The following is a 20,328-nucleotide window of genomic DNA, read 5'->3' as shown; positions in this document are numbered from 1 at the left end:
GGTGTGGAATGCAAAGACTGGTGACTCAACATGGGAGGTTGAAGAGGCTGTGAGAGAATTGTATCCGCACCTATTCCCTGGTAAGCTTTAGAATTTTCGAGGACGAAAATTTTTGTAGTTAGGGGGAATGTGAGAACCTGATAAATTAATAAACACTAATCTATTCTCTGATCACATTTTACTGCACCTTGCCACGTCAAAATCCACTCTCTTTCTCTCTGCATGCACTGAATGCCATATGTCACTTTGGAAGCTTCTAAAAGCTGTAGTGGAAACCAGGTGGCAGTGAGTAACTGCTCAACCGTTTGACGAGGGAGAGAAAATAATTTCTCTGAAAACTCTTCTCTTCCTTTCATGCAATCTTCTTCTTCCTCACGAATTCTGATCTTCCATCTTCTCTGCATTTTCTCTGCACTCTTTCATCTTCTCTCTAAAATACCTCACTATCAACTCCTCTGATCTAATTTCAGAGACCGTAGACACCTTCACTGCACCGTGAGCGTTATTCTGATCCGAACCAAACTGAGAACTGAACTGGTAAGTTCTCGTCCCTGCACTTGTCTGTTTTAGTTCATGCGAACCAAATCCTGGTTGCATGCATGGGTTATAGGTTTGAATCTGATGTCCTTTTTGGTATCTTAGATTTAGTGAAAATCGTGGAGGGATTCATTGGGTAGAAAGCTGTTATTGACCGAGAGAAAACCTTAAGCAACTGGAAGTGCACTGCTTGAACCGGTAAGGGAAGCTTTAGTAATTTAATTTAATATATGTTTGATCTGTATGACAGTAATGAATAGTGCTGGATGTCTGAAATGTATGCAATATATGAATTTTGAATATGCGTGAATGAGCAGATTTGAAATGGATGTATATCAGGAATGTGGTGTGAAATTATGCAGTGAATGAGATGTATGATTTGTAATGTGATTGATTTCTGCATAATTTGGAATGATAATGATTTGAACTATATGTTGGTGATGATATGTTGGAAACTGGAAAATGGAAGATTCTGTATTTATGAGATGATAATATGAATGTTGTAATGTATAAGATTTATGGTGAAGAAGAAAATTCTAAGTTATGAATCGTATAAAAACTGTGCAGTATAGTGTCTGAAAATCTGGAAATCTGATACTCTATGATTGATGATGTACGCTCGTCATCGAACGGTCTTATACCGTTCGGTTTCCCTGGAATATCACTTAGAATAAGGACTCTTTCATTTGGAAAGGACCTGATCGAGAACGAGCGTCGTTGGTGTTAAGAGTTAGGTGAGCGTTCGGCTTAGCCTAGCGGGTCCAACCATTAAAAATATAAAGTGAAGTATAGTTAGGACGCTCGGTTTTGTTTACCAGCGTTCGTCATAAGTGGCGCTTAGTATTATACTGAGCGTTCGTCCAAATGAACTCTCAATCTTAGATTGAGCGTTCGTCCCAGTTAGCGTTCGGTCTGATACTGAACGTTCGTTCCCATGCGTGTTCGTTTCCATGCACATTCGTTCCTATGTGCGTTCGTTCTATTTGGTGCTCGGTCATTGACCTGGCGTTCGTCCTGAGCAGTGTTTGCTTTTATAATTGAACGCTCGTCTTATTATTGCTTCGTGAGCGAACGTATATGGCGTTCGTTCAAATTGTTAATTAACGTTCGGTCTTTGACTGGCAGTGTTGTTTTCTGAATTCAATTATATTTGATTGTTTATCTAAATATTTCTTATTGGCTTTATCCTTTGGATTCTACCTGGAGTCTTTATATTTAAGATTTTTCTAAGTATTACCCATCTCTTCTCAGATCAGTTTTCTTCAAATTATTAAGTGTTGTAATGTAGTTAAGTTGATAAATGGTACGTTTCTTTTGTTCAGAAACGTGGACGTTTGAGTACTGTAATATGTTCGTCCCTATTTATTGAGTGATGAACGTTCTTTAAAATAAAGAGAGTGAACACAGAATGAAAATTTGAATAAGAGAAATTGTGAATATGTGCGAATGGTATTTGGAATGGATTTATTGGATTGGATTATGAAAGAGCGTTCCAAGGAGGAACGTCTCCATGATGTGAATATGAGAAGTAGTGTAGTATGACCATGGTAAAGCTGCTGATGGCTGTTCATCCTGATATTCCGTGAGTGCTCATCCTCATGTAGAGGGGAGTAGGTCATGCGTGGGAATGGCAGGAGGCCCTAGTCCTATTGAGTACTTTGGACTGATAGGGTTAACCTCGGGTGGCAGCTGATGGATGTTCCAGTTACTACACCACCCGGGTGCAAGAACGCCTGTAGATACATGGCATCATACAGTCCGGACAGTCTTTAATTATGAGAATTTGAATGAGTTACTGTATGCTGGGATATGTGTTTAATATTGTATGAACTGCATGACTTATTTTATAAGTTAAATTATGTTGATTTTATTGAATTAAATTACCTAAGCTTACCCTTGCAATTTCCTTGTGTTGTCTACTGTTTCTGTATGTCCGTCTTGTCAATGCAATGATCATCCGTTGTGGATGTGAGCAGATGGTGAGGCACCCCTTGAAACTATACTGGAAGAAGAAAATTTGGAGGATGCCAACCTTGTGGAAGTTGAAGTTAAAGCTGAGCAGTAGCGACCCGTTTCTGTAATAGCATTAGTCACTTTTCAGTGCTGTATTTTTGATAGTTCTGTGTATAGTTTTGCAGCGCTGTTCATACAGTATTAGTAGTAGTTAGTCTTTCTGTATAGCATTTTGGGACGTTGACTGTATATTTCTGCAGAACGTTTGTTCAGTAACTGGTTTTGTACCTTTTATGGATTTCTGAATACTGTAATTTGCTGAACATGCTGTTTTATTTTGAAGCAGCTGTTAATTATGCTAAGACTGCACTGTATTTTCTGTAAATGTGATTAGTTCTGATTAATAGTAATTACTATTTATTGGGATGTTACATTTATTGGTATCAGAGCAGTTTTGTTCTTTTAAGGACATATAGGGTATGAGTGCACTGTGCTTTTCGTTGTGTGCTTGATATGTGTTTGATGAGTTATTAATTTTTAACTCTTGAACATAGCTAACGTACGTTTTCTCTGATCCAGAAAACGAATGGCTCCTAGACTTCCTCCCCCACCTCAGCCGAATGAATCTGATGCACCAATTAGTGCCCGTGTGTTGGAGGCAGTCATAGACAGGCTTCAACAACAAAACACAACTTTGGTTGAGCAGAACGCTGCCTTGATGAGGCAAAACCAGGAAGCAATGCAAAGTATGGAGGCTTCTCGTGTTCACTCAGAAGCAACGCAAAGACAACTAATGGACATCTTGGCAGCTGGCCGAGGCACACCAGGAGCCTCCTCCTCTAATGCTGCACCCCATGCAGAATGGAGTTTGGAAAGCTTCTTGCAGCACCATCCTGCCAAGTTCAATGGCAAAGGGCTTCCGGATGAGGCGGATTAGTGGCTTAGAGATATGGAGCGGATCTATGATGCCAAAAGATGCCCAAATGAGAATCGTTTGGCATTCACAGAATACTTATTGACTGGTGAAGCTAGTCACTGGTGGACAAGTATGAAAGCTATCTTGACTGACGCGCAGAACCCCATTAATTGGGAGGTTTTTAGAGCAAAATTCTATGAAGAATACTTCCCGGACAGCGTTCGTTTTGCAAAGGAAGTTGAGTTCTTACAGCTGGTTCAAGGGGGTATGTCAGTTTCAGAATACACTAATAAATTCAAGCACCTTGTGCGGTTCAATACTATGGCAACAAGTGAAGAATGGCAATGCAGGAAGTTTGAGAACGGGTTGAGGAGTGATCTAAAAGTATTAATATCCTGTTTGTGTATCAGATCTTTCCCTGCTATGGTGGAAAGGGCAAAGGTCCTTGAGAAGAACATTGCTGAGGCCGAAAAACATAAGAAACAACAAGTGAGTAGGGGTCCGGTTTTGTCCAGAGGTACATCAAATATGAGAGGGTCCCCATATACTCGTCCAACTCAATCCTCTGGTGGATCACAAGCTTTGGTCACTGTTGGCCAATCTGGACAGCCGAGAAGCTTGACCTGTTATCAGTGTGGAGGACCACACTATCGGTGGGCGTGTCCGCAGCTGGCAGGAGGAAAATATTGTACTCGTTGCAGGCAGAGTGGGCATTTAGAGAACGAGTGCAGTATGGGAGGAAGAGCGGCAATGAGGCCGCCAAACGCTGGGAGGAACCAACAAGGGAGAGGTGGACGTGCACAAGCCACAGGGAGAGTTTATGCTATTACTGGTGCTGAAGCTGCTAGTTCAGGTACACTCATCACCAGCACTTGCATGTTATATGGAAAGCCTTGCTGTGTACTGTATGACTCGGGGGCAACTCATTCCTTCATCTCGAAGGCGTGTGTTGAGAAACTGGGAATAAAAGAGAGTGAATTACAGTTTGATCTGGTGGTGTCAACCCCAGCAGCTGGTGGGATTAAGACATCTACAGTTTGTGTAAGATGTCCTATAGAAGTTGAGGGGCGTAGATATAAGGTCAATCTTATTTGTTTACCCCTGCAAGACTTAGAAGTAATTTTGGGGATGGATTGGTTGGCTACCAATCGGATCCTCATTGATTGCGGGAAGAAGGAGTTGGTTTTTCCCAATGAAGAAGAAGAAGAATTGTCTCTCACTCTCGGTCAATTGAAGGAGGATATCATGGAGGGAGCAAGCTGTTTTCTGATAATGACGTATGAAGATAATGGGGTAGAGAGTTCGTCCAACAATGATGGCAGCAGAGGACGAACAGTAGTAGATGAGTTTCCAGATGTTTTTCCGGATGAAGTCCCTGGTCTACCTCCTATTCGTGAGGTAGAATTCACAATCGATCTGGTAACCACTGCTGCACCCATCTCGGTCCAACCTTACAGAATGGCACCAGCTGAATTAGTGGAACTCAAGAAGCAAATTGAAGAATTAATGGACAAGAGGTTCATCCGTCCAAGTGCTTCTCCTTGGGGAGCGCCTGTATTGTTGGTAAAGAAGAAGGATGGCAGCTCACGGCTATGCATTGATTATAGACAACTTAATAAGCTGACCATCAAGAACAAGTATCCTCTTCCAAGGATTGATGACCTGCTGGACCAGTTGCATGGTGCCTGTGTATTTTCTAAGATTGATTTACGTTCGGGCTATCATCAAATTAGAGTGAAAGAGGAGGACATTCAGAAGACTGCATTTCGGTCTCGTTATGGCCATTATGAGTATGTGGTGATGCCCTTTGGAGTGACAAACGCACCTGCAATCTTCATGGATTATATGAACAGAATTTTTAGACCGTACCTGGATAAGTTTGTTGTGGTATTTATTGATGACATCCTCATTTACTCCAAGAGCTTTGACGAACATGAAGAACATTTGAGGATCGTCTTGAGCGTGTTGAGGGAGAAAGAGTTGTATGCCAAACGTTCAAAGTGTGAATTTTGGATGAAGGAGATCCAATTCTTGGGGCACGTTGTTTCTGCTGGTGGTATTGCAGTGGATCCAGCCAAGGTGAAGGCAGTGCTGGATTGGGAGAGTCCACGTTCAGTCATGGAAGTTAGAAGCTTTGTGGGACTCGCGGGCTATTATAGGAGATTTATTGAAGGATTTTCCAAGATAGTAGCCCCTCTGACTTACCTCACCAGGAAGGACCAGCCGTTTGCTTGGACAGATAAATGTGAGGAGAGCTTCCAGGAATTGAAGAAGAAATTAACAAGCGCTCCTGTGTTGGTCATTCCAGATACAGCCAAACCTTTTGAAGTGTATTGTGATGCATCATATCAAGGTTTGGGCTGTGTACTGATACAGGAAAGAAAGGCAGTGGCATACGCTTCCAGGCAGTTGAAAGTTCATGAGAAGAATTACCCCACACACGACTTGGAGCTGGCAGCAGTGGTGTTTGCGTTAAAAATCTGGAGGCATTATCTGTATGGTGCAACGTTTCAAGTATTTAGTGATCACAAGAGTCTCAAGTACCTCTTTGATCAAAAGGAGTTGAATATGAGGCAAAGGAGGTGGCTTGAATTCTTGAAGGATTTCGAATTTGAATTACTGTATCATCCTGGAAAAGCAAATGTGGTGCTGATGCATTGAGTAGGAAAGCCGTAAGGGTCTCTGCAATGATGGTGAAGGAGCTGAATTTGGTGGAAAGCTTTAGAGATCTAAGATTGCAGTTTGACTTGGGAACGGACGTTATCAGATGCTGTAATCTCAGAATTTCCAGTGATGTATTTGACCGAATCTGGAAGAAGCAACGTGAGGATGAAGAGCTGGTGAAGATATTGGGCGAGCTCGGTTTGAGTAAAGATAAGGATTTCAATGCAGGAACAGACGGTATGTTGCGTTACCGGGGAAGGACGTGTGTCCCTAATGATGGCGAGCTGAAGAAAATCATATTGGAGGAAGCACATCACAGCCGTCTTAGCATGCACCCTGGCATGACTAAGATGTATCAGGACCTTCGTTTGTCATTCTGGTGGCCTGGTATGAAGAGTGACATTGCACGTTTTGTGTCCTCTTGCTTAACTTGTCAAAGAGCCAAAGCTGAACATCAAAGACCGGGAGGATTGCTGCAGCCATTGGAAATTCCAGAATGGAAGTGGGACAGCATCTCTATGGATTTCGTGACTCATCTGCCACGTACAGTCCGAAACCATGATTCAATTTGGGTAATTGTGGATAGATTGACTAAGAGCGCCCATTTCCTGGCTGTTAATTTAAGGATGTCCATGACAAATTTGGCCAAGCTGTACGTCAAAGAGATTGTTCGGTTGCATGGAGTTCCCTCAAGCATTATATCAGATCGAGACACGAGATTCACATCTCGTTTTTGGCAGTCATTGCAAGGAGAATTGGGAAGCAAACTTCAAATGAGTTCTGCATATCACCCTCAGACGGATGGCCAATCTGAACGAACCATCCAAACTCTTGAAGACTTGTTGAGGACCTGCGTTATAGATCATATGGGAGTATGGGATGAGGTTCTGCCGCTTGTGGAATTCACGTATAATAACAGTTATCAAGCAAGCATAGGAATGGCACCGTTTGAAGCTCTTTATGGAAGAAAGTGTAGAACTCCTTTGTGTTGGTTCCAAGAAGGTGAAACTGCAGTCACTGGACCAGAATTAATCCAACAAACAACAGAGAAAGTGAAACTGATCCAAGAGCGTTTGAAGACTTCCCAAAGCAGGCAGAAATCGTATGCTGATAAAAGAAGAAGACCCTTAGAATTTGTTGCTGGAGATCACGTGTTTCTGAGGTTGAATCCAATCACTGGTGTGGGAAGAATCCTTCGTCCAAAGAAGCTTTCTCCCAAGTACGTTGGACCTTATCAAATTCTGAAGAAGATTGGAGCAGTGGCGTATGAATTGGCTTTACCACCTCAACTGTCCAACCTTCATCCAGTCTTTCATGTCTCTCAACTCCGTAAATATATAGCTGATCCATCACACGTATTGGAGTTAGAAGATATCCAACTTCGGCCAGATAGAACCCTGGAGATGCAGCCTGTTTGTGTGGAAGACAGCCGCACCAGACTTTACAAGGGAAAGGATGTTAGTCTCGTGAAAGTGGTGTGGAATGCAAAGACTGGTGACTCAACATGGGAGGTTGAAGAGGCTGTGAGAGAATTGTATCCGCACCTATTCCCTGGTAAGCTTTAGAATTTTCGAGGACGAAAATTTTTGTAGTTAGGGGGAATGTGAGAACCTGATAAATTAATAAACACTAATCTATTCTCTGATCACATTTTACTGCACCTTGCCACGTCAAAATCCACTCTCTTTCTCTCTGCATGCACTGAATGCCATATGTCACTTTGGAAGCTTCTAAAAGCTGTAGTGGAAACCAGGTGGCAGTGAGTAACTGCTCAACCGTTTGACGAGGGAGAGAAAATAATTTCTCTGAAAACTCTTCTCTTCCTTTCATGCAATCTTCTTCTTCCTCACGAATTCTGATCTTCCATCTTCTCTGTATTTTCTCTGCACTCTTTCATCTTCTCTCTAAAATACCTCACTATCAACTCCTCTGATCTAATTTCAGAGACCGTAGACACCTTCACTGCACCGTGAGCGTTATTCTGATCCGAACCAAACTGAGAACTGAACTGGTAAGTTCTCGTCCCTGCACTTGTCTGTTTTAGTTCATGCGAACCAAATCCTGGTTGCATGCATGGGTTATAGGTTTGAATCTGATGTCCTTTTTGGTATCTTAGATTTAGTGAAAATCGTGGAGGGATTCATTGGGTAGAAAGCTGTTATTGACCGAGAGAAAACCTTAAGCAACTGGAAGTGCACTGCTTGAACCGGTAAGGGAAGCTTTAGTAATTTAATTTAATATATGTTTGATCTGTATGACAGTAATGAATAGTGCTGGATGTCTGAAATGTATGCAATATATGAATTTTGAATATGCGTGAATGAGCAGATTTGAAATGGATGTATATCAGGAATGTGGTGTGAAATTATGCAGTGAATGAGATGTATGATTTGTAATGTGATTGATTTCTGCATAATTTGGAATGATAATGATTTGAACTATATGTTGTGATGATATGTTGGAAACTGGAAAATGGAAGATTCTGTATTTATGAGATGATAATATGAATGTTGTAATGTATAAGATTTATGGTGAAGAAGAAAATTCTAAGTTATGAATCGTATAAAAACTGTGCAGTATAGTGTCTGAAAATCTGGAAATCTGATACTCTATGATTGATGATGTACGCTCGTCATCGAACGGTCTTATACCGTTCGGTTTCCCTGGAATATCACTTAGAATAAGGACTCTTTCATTTGGAAAGGACCTGATCGAGAACGAGCGTCGTTGGTGTTAAGAGTTAGGTGAGCGTTCGGCTTAGCCTAGCGGGTCCAACCATTAAAAATATAAAGTGAAGTATAGTTAGGACGCTCGGTTTTGTTTACCAGCGTTCGTCATAAGTGGCGCTTAGTATTATACTGAGCGTTCGTCCAAATGAACTCTCAATCTTAGATTGAGCGTTCGTCCCAGTTAGCGTTCGGTCTGATACTGAACGTTCGTTCCCATGCGTGTTCGTTTCCATGCACATTCGTTCCTATGTGCGTTCGTTCTATTTGGTGCTCGGTCATTGACCTGGCGTTCGTCCTGAGCAGTGTTTGCTTTTATAATTGAACGCTCGTCTTATTATTGCTTCGTGAGCGAACGTATATGGCGTTCGTTCAAATTGTTAATTAACGTTCGGTCTTTGACTGGCAGTGTTGTTTTCTGAATTCAATTATATTTGATTGTTTATCTAAATATTTCTTATTGGCTTTATCCTTTGGATTCTACTTGGAGTCTTTATATTTAAGATTTTTCTAAGTATTACCCATCTCTTCTCAGATCAGTTTTCTTCAAATTATTAAGTGTTGTAATGTAGTTAAGTTGATAAATGGTACGTTTCTTTTGTTCAGAAACGTGGACGTTTGAGTACTGTAATATGTTCGTCCCTATTTATTGAGTGATGAACGTTCTTTAAAATAAAGAGAGTGAACACAGAATGAAAATTTGAATAAGAGAAATTGTGAATATGTGCGAATGGTATTTGGAATGGATTTATTGGATTGGATTATGAAAGAGCGTTCCAAGGAGGAACGTCTCCATGATGTGAATATGAGAAGTAGTGTAGTATGACCATGGTAAAGCTGCTGATGGCTGTTCATCCTGATATTCCGTGAGTGCTCATCCTCATGTAGAGGGGAGTAGGTCATGCGTGGGAATGGCAGGAGGCCCTAGTCCTATTGAGTACTTTGGACTGATAGGGTTAACCTCGGGTGGCAGCTGATGGATGTTCCAGTTACTACACCACCCGGGTGCAAGAACGCCTGTAGATACATGGCATCATACAGTCCGGACAGTCTTTAATTATGAGAATTTGAATGAGTTACTGTATGCTGGGATATGTGTTTAATATTGTATGAACTGCATGACTTATTTTATAAGTTAAATTATGTTGATTTTATTGAATTAAATTACCTAAGCTTACCCTTGCAATTTCCTTGTGTTGTCTACTGTTTCTGTATGTCCGTCTTGTCAATGCAATGATCATCCGTTGTGGATGTGAGCAGATGGTGAGGCACCCCTTGAAACTATACTGGAAGAAGAAAATTTGGAGGATGCCAACCTTGTGGAAGTTGAAGTTAAAGCTGAGCAGTAGCGACCCGTTTCTGTAATAGCATTAGTCACTTTTCAGTGCTGTATTTTTGATAGTTCTGTGTATAGTTTTGCAGCGCTGTTCATACAGTATTAGTAGTAGTTAGTCTTTCTGTATAGCATTTTGGGACGTTGACTGTATATTTCTGCAGAACGTTTGTTCAGTAACTGGTTTTGTACCTTTTATGGATTTCTGAATACTGTAATTTGCTGAACATGCTGTTTTATTTTGAAGCAGCTGTTAATTATGCTGAGACTGCACTGTATTTTCTGTAAATGTGATTAGTTCTGATTAATAGTAATTACTATTTATTGGGATGTTACATTTATCAAGACATCCCACAGAAAGAAATTACAAAGCAAGACAAACATAAAATCTCATAATTCAAACAACCATTGCAGACCAAGATACCCAATATAATGCAAAGAAAAAGAAGAGCAAATAAAAAAACACCAGAGAGAAAGAAATAAAAGCCCAAAAACTAAATCTGATGCCAAAAATGAAATACAAAATTAAAAAAGAAAACCAGTTTTGTACTAAGGATTCGAAATGAAGGCACACAAGCTACACACAAACCATTACATCACCCTTTCCACTGAACCAAGCTTAGTTTGCTAATTAAGTAACCTCTTAATATTTATCTAACTTATTGCTTTTCGCTTATTTCTTCTTCTCCTTATTATTTTTATTTTAATTATAACTTGATTCAATTAAGTTCGATATGGCATAAAACATAATTATTAGACCTTTATTTCACTATACTAAATTAGGGCTAATTAAACAATATTATAATCGAGTTATTTTATTCAAAAGACAAGATTCTTATTTAGATCAAATTTTCAAATGAATCTACCAACAGGGTCTTACAATAATAATAATAATAATGATAATTAAAAAATAATAATAATAATAATGGTTGGGTCTCCTGAAAAGAAGTTTAAGGTTGGAAGAAAAAAATGGTTGTACTAGAAAGACTACATATATATATATATATATATAATGGTGTATTTTTAATTATATTTTTAAAATTTAAATATAATTTTATTTTAATTTCTTTAAATATAATTTTTTTAAAGATAAATAATCGATTTAGTACCATCAACATTAATATATTTTATTTTTAATGTAATAAATAATTATAATTAAAGTTTTAGTAGAAAATTTTATTTTTATTAATTTTGTTTGAATTCTATTGATGTAATTGAACTGTTACATATATTATTAAAGCCAAATAATATATATTTATTAAAGGTAAAATTAGTATTAATATATAATTAATTTTTAAAATATATTTTTTATTTTATAAATTTAAAATAATTAGTGGTGTTTCAAAATTAACTAATTATTATTATGATTTTTATTATTATTATTATTGTTATTTATTATTATTATTATTATTATTTGTATTATTATTGTTATTATTATTGTTGTTATGATTATGATTATGATTATGATTATGATTATGATTATTATTATTATTATTATTATTATTATTATTATTATTATTATTATTATTATTATGATTGTTAGAAAACTACCCTATTTATCATGATTATATTCTGTTTAGGATTATTCTATTTATCATGATTATATTGTGTCTAGGTTACCCTATTTATTATGATTATATTGTTTTTAGGTTACCTCAATAATTATTTCTTTTTAATGTTAAGTTAGTATCAGAGCACGTTGTCTGAGTCTCTTCCTACTCTGTCTTTGTTGCCGCAGGTGGCAGCGCCGCCACCGGCGGCCTTAAAAATTTCATCTTTTCTTAAATACCTCAATGAGCAATCATGTTGTAGTTTCTATATAGTCTCCAAACCCTAATTGTTGTCCGCAATCGTCTAGCACTGTTTGCCGCTGTCTGGTGTAATTTGTTGTTGTCTGGCGTCGTTTGTCATTGTCCACTTGGCACTATTTTTCCACTACGAGGAGTTGTCCACATAAGTTTGTCACCATCAACCTCTATTTAATATCATTCCGACGTTGTCCGCTAATGCCCGCCACCGACCACCGCCACAGTTTAGTCTGACAACCAATGGATCTGGATCGCCTCCTTGAGCCATGGTAAACCATGCCTGTGTCGAGGGCTAGTTCTCATCCAAGCACCACCACATGCGCCACATCTGTTCAACCTTCGTCGCCGCTGTCGTCTCGTTTTCTCTGGTGAAGTTATGGGTTTTGTGCGCATCGAGGAGCGCGACCCATCCTTGGTTGTCGCTGCCATTTTTCTCGCTGGACCAAAAGAAAAAAAATATTCTTTGTTTCAGCATTGTTCCTTAGCCTCTTTAACGTGTGTTTAGCTTTGCATATTGTAATGTTCCTGATGGCTTTGTGTCATTTATTTACAAGTCTCCAAGGAGAGTCAGTGCTATTAGCATGTTAACACCAAGGAATTTCAACACCAAAGTCATAAATGTGAGGTTCTCATGGCATGAGGGGAGTCTATTTCTGGCAAGATTCAGAATCTTAGTCAAACAATTTCACCAGTTCCTTGTCAGATCTGTTTTTGGATCCTTTGATGAATAAAGGAGACCATTATGATCTTCCACCTTCATGATTTGTCATTGGCGCATCGTCATTTTCGTCGTTTGTCGTGAGGGGAGTATGTTTTCAGCCATTGCAATATGTTTCCAGCCACTGCATGCCCCATAAGTCAGTGATGATAGTCGTTGCAGTTTTGTCGCTTCCAGCCATCACCTCGTTAGTTAGTGATGACAATTTAGTCCCTACAGGCTCCATCAGTCAGTGATGACAATTTAGTCCCTACAGGCCCCATCAGTCAGTAATGGCAATTTAGTCCCTGCAAGGAGGGGAGTATGTTTCCAGCCACTACAGGCTCTATCAGTCAGTGATGGCAATTTAGTCCCTGCAGGCTTCATCAGTCAGTGATGACAATTTAGTCCCTACCGACCCCATCAGTCAATAATGACAATTTAGTCCCTGCAGTGAGGGGAGTATGTTTCGAGCCACTAGTCAGAGGCCCCAACTAGTCAAATATGAAAGTCCTGCTTTCAGCCACTGCAGGCCCCAATTAGTCAAAGATGGCACTCCCTGTAGTTTTGTCGCTTTCAGCCACTACAGGCCTCATCAGTCAGTGATGGCTCGTTGTCTACCACTCATCATTCACTTTTGATGGAAATCAACTCTGTCAAAGTCATCCTACTTGAAGGTTCATGGTGCTAGATGAAGTTTCGTGGTTGTCCAATATTATTCTTCATAAGCTTATGAGGAGTCTCTTTGCTTATGCTGGTTTGTGAGTTCAATTTGGTTTATAGACATTCTTTCTTGATGGTCTGAAGCATATCTAGATCTTATTCGAAGCAGAGTTACCACGTTTATTGCCTCGACATTTTAGACAAGTTGATTTTGTTGGACTGAGTTTATTTATTCCAAGCATGACACATACAAGTTGTATGCTCCAGCTTGAGGGGGAGTGTTAGAATATTTATCCTATTTATCATGATTATATTGTGTTTAGGATTATCCTATTTATCATGATTATATTGTGTCTAGGTTACCCTATCATGATTATATTGTGTCTAAGGTTACCCTAATTATCATCTACTCTTGTATCAATTTATTTTTATAAATAGAAGATTATGAGAGGATCAATCAAGTATTATTATTATTATTATTAATAAATAGGCTTAAATGCTTAGTTCGATGTGAATTTCTATTTAGTATCGGTTTCAAAAATAAAGACATTGGATCTTGTCTTATAAAAAAGATATAGGTGTTGCTCCCTCCACCACCACCCTATATTTCCTCCACCTCTCCACATTATTTTAAATACAATTATATCCTCAAGTTAAAAAGATTTTTACTTTTATCCTATTTTAAATAATTTGAAACCGTAATTTTACTTTCCCAGCACCCACCCGAAACTCTCTTCTACTTTCCTCATTTTCGTTTCACCTCCCACCTTTCGCACTTCCATTCCTTTTTCTTCCCAGTTTATATTTGCCGCCGTGGTGTGAAGGAGCGTCGCCGCCGTGGTGTGGAGGAATATCGAGGAGCGTCCAGAGCATCAACCAGCGTGAGGAAATATACATCAACGGAGGTGACATCTTCCAACGGATGACCCCTAATAAACGGAGGTGACATCTTCCAACGGATGACCCCTAATAAAGGAAGAAATATAATGTTAAAATGAAAGAAAAGTATTTTACCTAGAATAGGTTATTAGTGAAATAGGTTCTGAATGGGTAAAATTAAAAAATAATAACCCTACAAATAAAATTTTACCGAGAAACAAAATATTAAAAAAAGGTGAATGGAGAAAGGTGTGATGGTGAAGCGGTTTGGTATCCGGTTCTGTGGTATTCAAAAAATTAGAAATTAATCATTTTTTTATTCTAGTTGATTTATCTGAAAATTATCTTCTAAAGAAAAAATTTATTTTCAAATTGTGAAATTAAAAATTAATTTTAAGTTATGAATAGCATAATTAAAAGTTATTTTTTATTTTTAGGTTTAATAGCCAATTTTGTCCCCAGTTTGGTTGACAAATCTCAATTTAATCCCTCATTTTAAAAGTGTTTGAAATAGGTCTTCTCTTTTAAAATTTTAAGTCAAATTAGTCCCTTCCGTTAAATATAACCAAACGGCGTTAATGAGTGATGATCTGGCAGTAATTAGTGGTTACGTGTCAAAATTTACTTGTGTGTCCTAACGTATTCCTTAATTACATAAGAAGGTATAGCGCGATCTTGCTTGCGTTTGTTGCGTTTGTGTCGCTAACTATAGGTGTGAATCTCGATTCAGAGAAGACATTCCAAAGTTGTTCACGATTCTGGGTGAATTGACATGGGAATTGAAGATCGCGACTTAGGGTTTTGATTTGGGGCTTTTCTTGGATCTTCTGTGTTGTCCTTGGTTACAGGTTTGAATGGAGGCGCTGCGATTCTGTGGTTTGTTTCTGGAACTTCCTACGAGAAGACGAACTCACTAGACGAAGGTGATGAGGCACGAGGTGGTGGCGGCATTAGGGCCCTTCTGCGTCACGGCTTGCACGAGGTGGTGCTCCTATGAAGATGCTTCACGGTGGCGGCAACGACTTTGGCTAGTGCGAGGGTGATTTCGACATGTTTTATTCATTGGATTGAATATGAATATATACACTATGGATCTCAATTGTTAGAATTTGTGGCATTATAGTGTTCCATGGCTTCACATTGCTTTCTTCGTTATTCTTCATCCTCATTTCTCCTAAACCCCAAATTCAGAAACCCTCCAAAATCCCCTTATTACCCTTCCGTCTTCTCCCGAATTCCCACCACAAAATCCAACAAAGACGACAACCACAAAACCCCAAACCACAACCGCTTCGACTTACTCAAACTCTCTGTAACCCTTACCGTCGTCTCTACCTCCCTCCCCAACCCATTGTCGCTGCCACCAAAGGTAAGAAACGCTCTTCCAAAAAGGAGTCCTCCAAAAACTCTGAAGCTCTCTCATCGGAGGAGCTTAAAACATGGTCTCGAGAGCTTCCCATGGTCTCTGATTGCCTTCCCTGCAGCAAAATCGTCGAGCTTAAAAGAAGGATGGGATGGGAAGCTGAAGCACATAATCAAACCTATTTTTGCGAGATTGAGGCAGCGGTTCTGGTTTTTTTTGAATGATTCGAGAGTTTTGAGGACCAATTAAAAAAAATCTAAATTTTTAATAAAACCCTATCTTTAGAACACGTTGTCGCAACCGGGATCGCGACGGGACGACGATCCGAAAAAGAAACGGGTTTAGAAAAAGTGATTTGGAGTCGCCACCATAGTTTATTATGGAAAACTACGGAAAAACCATAAAATGATAAGGCATGGTCTGCGAAACTGAGATTCTTGGTTCGGGAGTCGGTTACGTGTAGGGAAGGTATTAGCACCCTACAACGCCTGCCCTAAGGCAGTACCTTTAACTAAATATGCGAATATGATGTGGTTTTCAAAATGTTTAACTTTCCCCTAAAAATAAAATTCTAAAGAAACAAAATATTTTTTAGTTTTTTGGGCCCGACAAGGATTGACCTTGCTCCTACGTATTCTCATTAAGAATGAGAAATCAGGGTTCCGTAGTTCTTTTAGAAAACTGCTTGGAAATTTATTTGAAAATTGTTTGAGAATTTTGTTTGCAAAATGATTATGGATAAATTTGGATTTTTGGGGAAATGAACCTGACAAGGACTGGCCTTGCTCCTACGTATCTCCACTTTTGATGGAGAATCAAGGATCACGTAGTTCTGGGGAGCAAGACTGTTTGTTGTTTGACAGTATTAATATTTATAGTTTTTGTAGATTTTATATTTTTTTGGTATTTTTATTTAAGAAAGAGAAAAGGTTTTAGCACAAGGACGATGCGAGCGATCACACGTGTGCTTAACCTTTAAAACATATTTTTGTAATTTATTTGAGAAATGAGGAAGAAAAGGTTTTAGCACAAGGACGATGCGTGCGATCACACATGTGCCTAAACCTTCAAAACATATTTAAGAAAGAGGAAAGGTTTTTAGCACAAGGACGATGCGAGCGATCACACGTGTGCTTAACCTTTAAAACATATTTTTTATAATTTTTATTTAAGAAAGAGGAAAGGTTTTTAGCACAAGGACGATGCGAGCGATCACACGTGTGCTTAACCTTTAAAACATATTTTTTGACTAGATGCAGTATAATTTCGAAATCAGGCTTGACTGTTTCGTTTCCGGCACTGACCTTGGTTTACTGTTTGGCTCATATCTTTTTCCACAGAGCTCTAAATGCAATGAAACTTTTTGGGTTGGATTCTAGACTCAAAGGGCTTTCATTTGAATACTCACACATAATTTTTGGACCTCTGGACTAGATGCAGTAAAATTTCGAAATCAGGCTTGACTGTTTCGTTTCTGGCACTGACCTTGGTTTACTGTTTGGCTCATATCTTTTTCCACAGAGCTCTAAATGCAATGAAACTTTTTGGGTTGGATTCTAGACTCAAAGGGCTTTCATTTGAATACTCACACATAATTTTTGGACCTCTGGACTAGATGCAGTAAAATTTCGAAATCAGGCTTGACTGTTTCGTTTCTGGCACTGACCTTGGTTTACTGTTTGGCTCATATCTTTTTCCACAGAGCTCTAAATGCAATGAAACTTTTTGGGTTGGATTCCAGACTCAAAGGTCTTTCATTTGAATACTCACACATAATTTTTGGACCTCTGGACTAGATGCAGTAAAATTTCGAAGAGATGAGTGGGGAAAGGATTTTAGTGTTTGGTCATGATTATGGTAATCAATTTTGCGGGTGAAATATGTTGGCACTGGTTTGCTGAAGGGGTATAAGAAATACGGAGAATACAGAATAGGAAAGAGATTGAAAGTAATTGGGTTTCATATGAGCAAGAGTCCAGATCTATGGATTTGGTTTTGGAAGAATGAAGAGATTGAAAGGAAAAGGAAAATTTCCCTCTACTTTGGAACGTCCTCCCCTTTTGGAAAAAACACCCCCTGGTTGCTTGGTGTCCAACTTCTTTTAAAGCCAACGTCCCCACTTCTTGTGCTTCCTCTACGGCGCAGAAAAATTTAAACCAAAACACGGGCCCTCCACTCTCTTCATTTCAGTAGAATGAGTGCACTTTTAAAAGAGACAAAAACAATATTCTCCACCAAAATAATGGGGCGGCTGGTGCAGTGAGATTAGATGGTGAAGTATGGAAGCAATGAGAGCTATTGATGACGGGATGGGGTGATGAAGGAAAACGTATATTTTCCATTCATAATGATATTAACATTTAAACAGACTTCCGCCCAAAGGTGGAATAACTATAGCATGCATTTAGTCAACATCATACACAGAATATCATATACATGCAATCTTAAGGTTCAAATTTAGTGGCCTACCTCTTGAAGCTATCTTTTATTTTCCCTTTCTGTTTCAGCTTCAGCAACCCATGGTCCAGTAGCCTCTTGTTTTCATTTCCGCTTCTATTTACTCTCTTCGTTTCACCTCTGTGATCCAGCAACTTCACTTCCAGTCTTCCTTGCTTCAGTCTCGTCCACCCTTTTCAAAAACTCCTCTCCTCCTTCTTTTTTTCTTTCCTCTTCTAGATCCGTTTTCTATTGCCAACCTCCTGTCCCCCTCAGTCTCAGCTGATTCCTTTTTTTTTTTGTAAGGTCCCCCCCTTTGGTTGGTGAGAATCCAGAGTCTTGTAGTGGTGTAAAGGGACTTTACAGAGTTGCAAGATGGGCAGCCATGCAAGAGGGATACCACCCTTCGTGGTTTACAACCCAAAAGCCAAGGTCAAGCCAAAAATAATTAAATCCCTTTTGAGAAAAAGCCAACGCCTCACTGCTTCCTAGGCGTTCCACATTCTCTTGTTTTGTCTTCTTTTATTATTTTTAAACAACTTTTCAGAAATTCAGGGACAAACATCCCTTGATTCCAGATTTTGTTTTGGCACATATTAACACTTACCTTTATTTACTTTTATTCCTCTTTTCTTTATTTACTTATTTTTTTATTTTTATTATTATTTTTTATTGTTATTATATATTTTTATTAAAACAAATAAAACGCAACAAAATAAAAAAAACCGAACGCCACACTATTTGGACGAGCGACCCACCACACTATTTACCGAACGCCATGATCAAACCAAAAGGGATCAAACGCCCCAAAAACCGAACGCTGGACGAAAATAAGCATCGTAAGAAAGCTAAAGAGGGACGAGAGACCGAGCGTTCAAATGAGAATAACAATATCAGGACCGAGCGTCCAACACAGCAAGACCGAACGTTCAACATATCAAGGCCGAACGTTATTTGCTGAACAAGAACACTACCGAACGTTCTTTGCTGAACGGCTAAAGATCATGCGATACTAGGGCGAACGTTAAAAACCGAACGTCAGTCATCACTAGTACACCAAGATCGAACGCTCTCTACCTGAGAGCAACAGGTATCGGTTTGACAAAACTAAAGGACGAACGGTAACGCTACACGGCTGAACGAACGAACGCTGGAGGCTGAAAATTGCCGAACGTCCACGACACCAAATGGCCGAACGATTTAGGACGAGCGGCCGAACAGTTGGAAAGCTTGTGGATAACCGAACGGTTGAGCTTGAGAGTTGCCGAACGTCAATGAGACGTAACCGCCGAACGGTTGAGGACGAACGGGAGACGAGCGGCAGATAAGAGAGGACGAGCGTTAGAAAGGCAGGATTTGGACGAACACCTCATTAAACTCTTTACCGAACGCTATTGGTTCTAGGCCGAACGCCTAAAACCGAACGCTCATTAAACGATGAAACCGAACGCTCACTAACACAAAACATGACCGAACGTTCACATAACATGATCGAACGTTCACTAACACAAAACATGACCGAACGTCCTAAATGTAAGAATGGACGAACGTTCGAATAAAGTAAAGTACGAACGGTGGAGGACGAACGTTCGTGAAATTTAAAGGACGAGCGGTTTCATCCAGAGGATTGAACCGAACGCGCTCAGTGGAGGACGAACGTTTTTTTTTTTTATTTTATTTTATTTTATTTATTATATTTTCTTTTTCCCTTATTTATTTATTTATTTATTTGGTTATTTATTATTTTTTTCTTTTTATATACATATTATTTTTTTTATTTTTTTATTTTTATGGGAAAATGCAATAAAATAAATTTATTTGTCAATCCGGACGAAATTGGATGTTGACACACGTCAGGACACACACAAGCAAATTATGACACGTAACCACTAACTGATGCCAGATCATCGCCCCATTAACACCGTTTGGTCATATTTAATGGAAGGGACTAATTTGACTCAAAATTTTAAAAAAGAAAACTCATTTCAAACACTCTTAAAATGAGGGATTAAATTGAGATTCATCAACCAAACTGGGGACAAAATTGGCTATTAAACCTTATTTTTAATTACATCATATAAAAGAGGTAAAATGAATGTCTTTTATTGGATCGCGGGAAAAAAATTTACTTTTCTTTCTATTGTCTAAAAAGAGGAAAAAAAATGTATTATTGAGAATATGTATGACTTCGTGATTGAGCACGTTTATTCTATTGGTTTAGTTATACATATTATTGAGAATAAATATGACTTCGTGATTGAGCACGTATATTCTAGTTATACATATTATTGAGAATATGTATGACTTCGTGATTGAGCACGTATATTCTAGTTATACATATTATTGAGAATAT

General features: G+C 38.9%; 1 long non-coding RNA gene across 1 annotated transcript in view; it reads right to left on the bottom strand.

The window, feature by feature from the left end:
• The window catches only part of LOC124847040 (uncharacterized), a 38,901-nt gene extending 20,277 nt beyond the window's left edge, over positions 1-18,624 (bottom strand). The window contains exon 1 of the long non-coding RNA XR_015785786.1: positions 18,009-18,624. This is a non-coding gene — a long non-coding RNA (uncharacterized LOC124847040). The remainder of the gene's footprint in view (positions 1-18,008) is intronic.
• Positions 18,625-20,328: the final 1,704 nt, after the last annotated feature.

This window comes from Vigna umbellata, chromosome 4, assembly GCF_029865625.1.
Source record: "Vigna umbellata cultivar VRB3 chromosome 4, Vumbellata_1.0, whole genome shotgun sequence".
In the NCBI taxonomy this organism is placed as follows: Eukaryota; Viridiplantae; Streptophyta; class Magnoliopsida; order Fabales; family Fabaceae; genus Vigna; species Vigna umbellata.
This window is presented reverse-complemented; position numbering and strand designations above follow the sequence as displayed.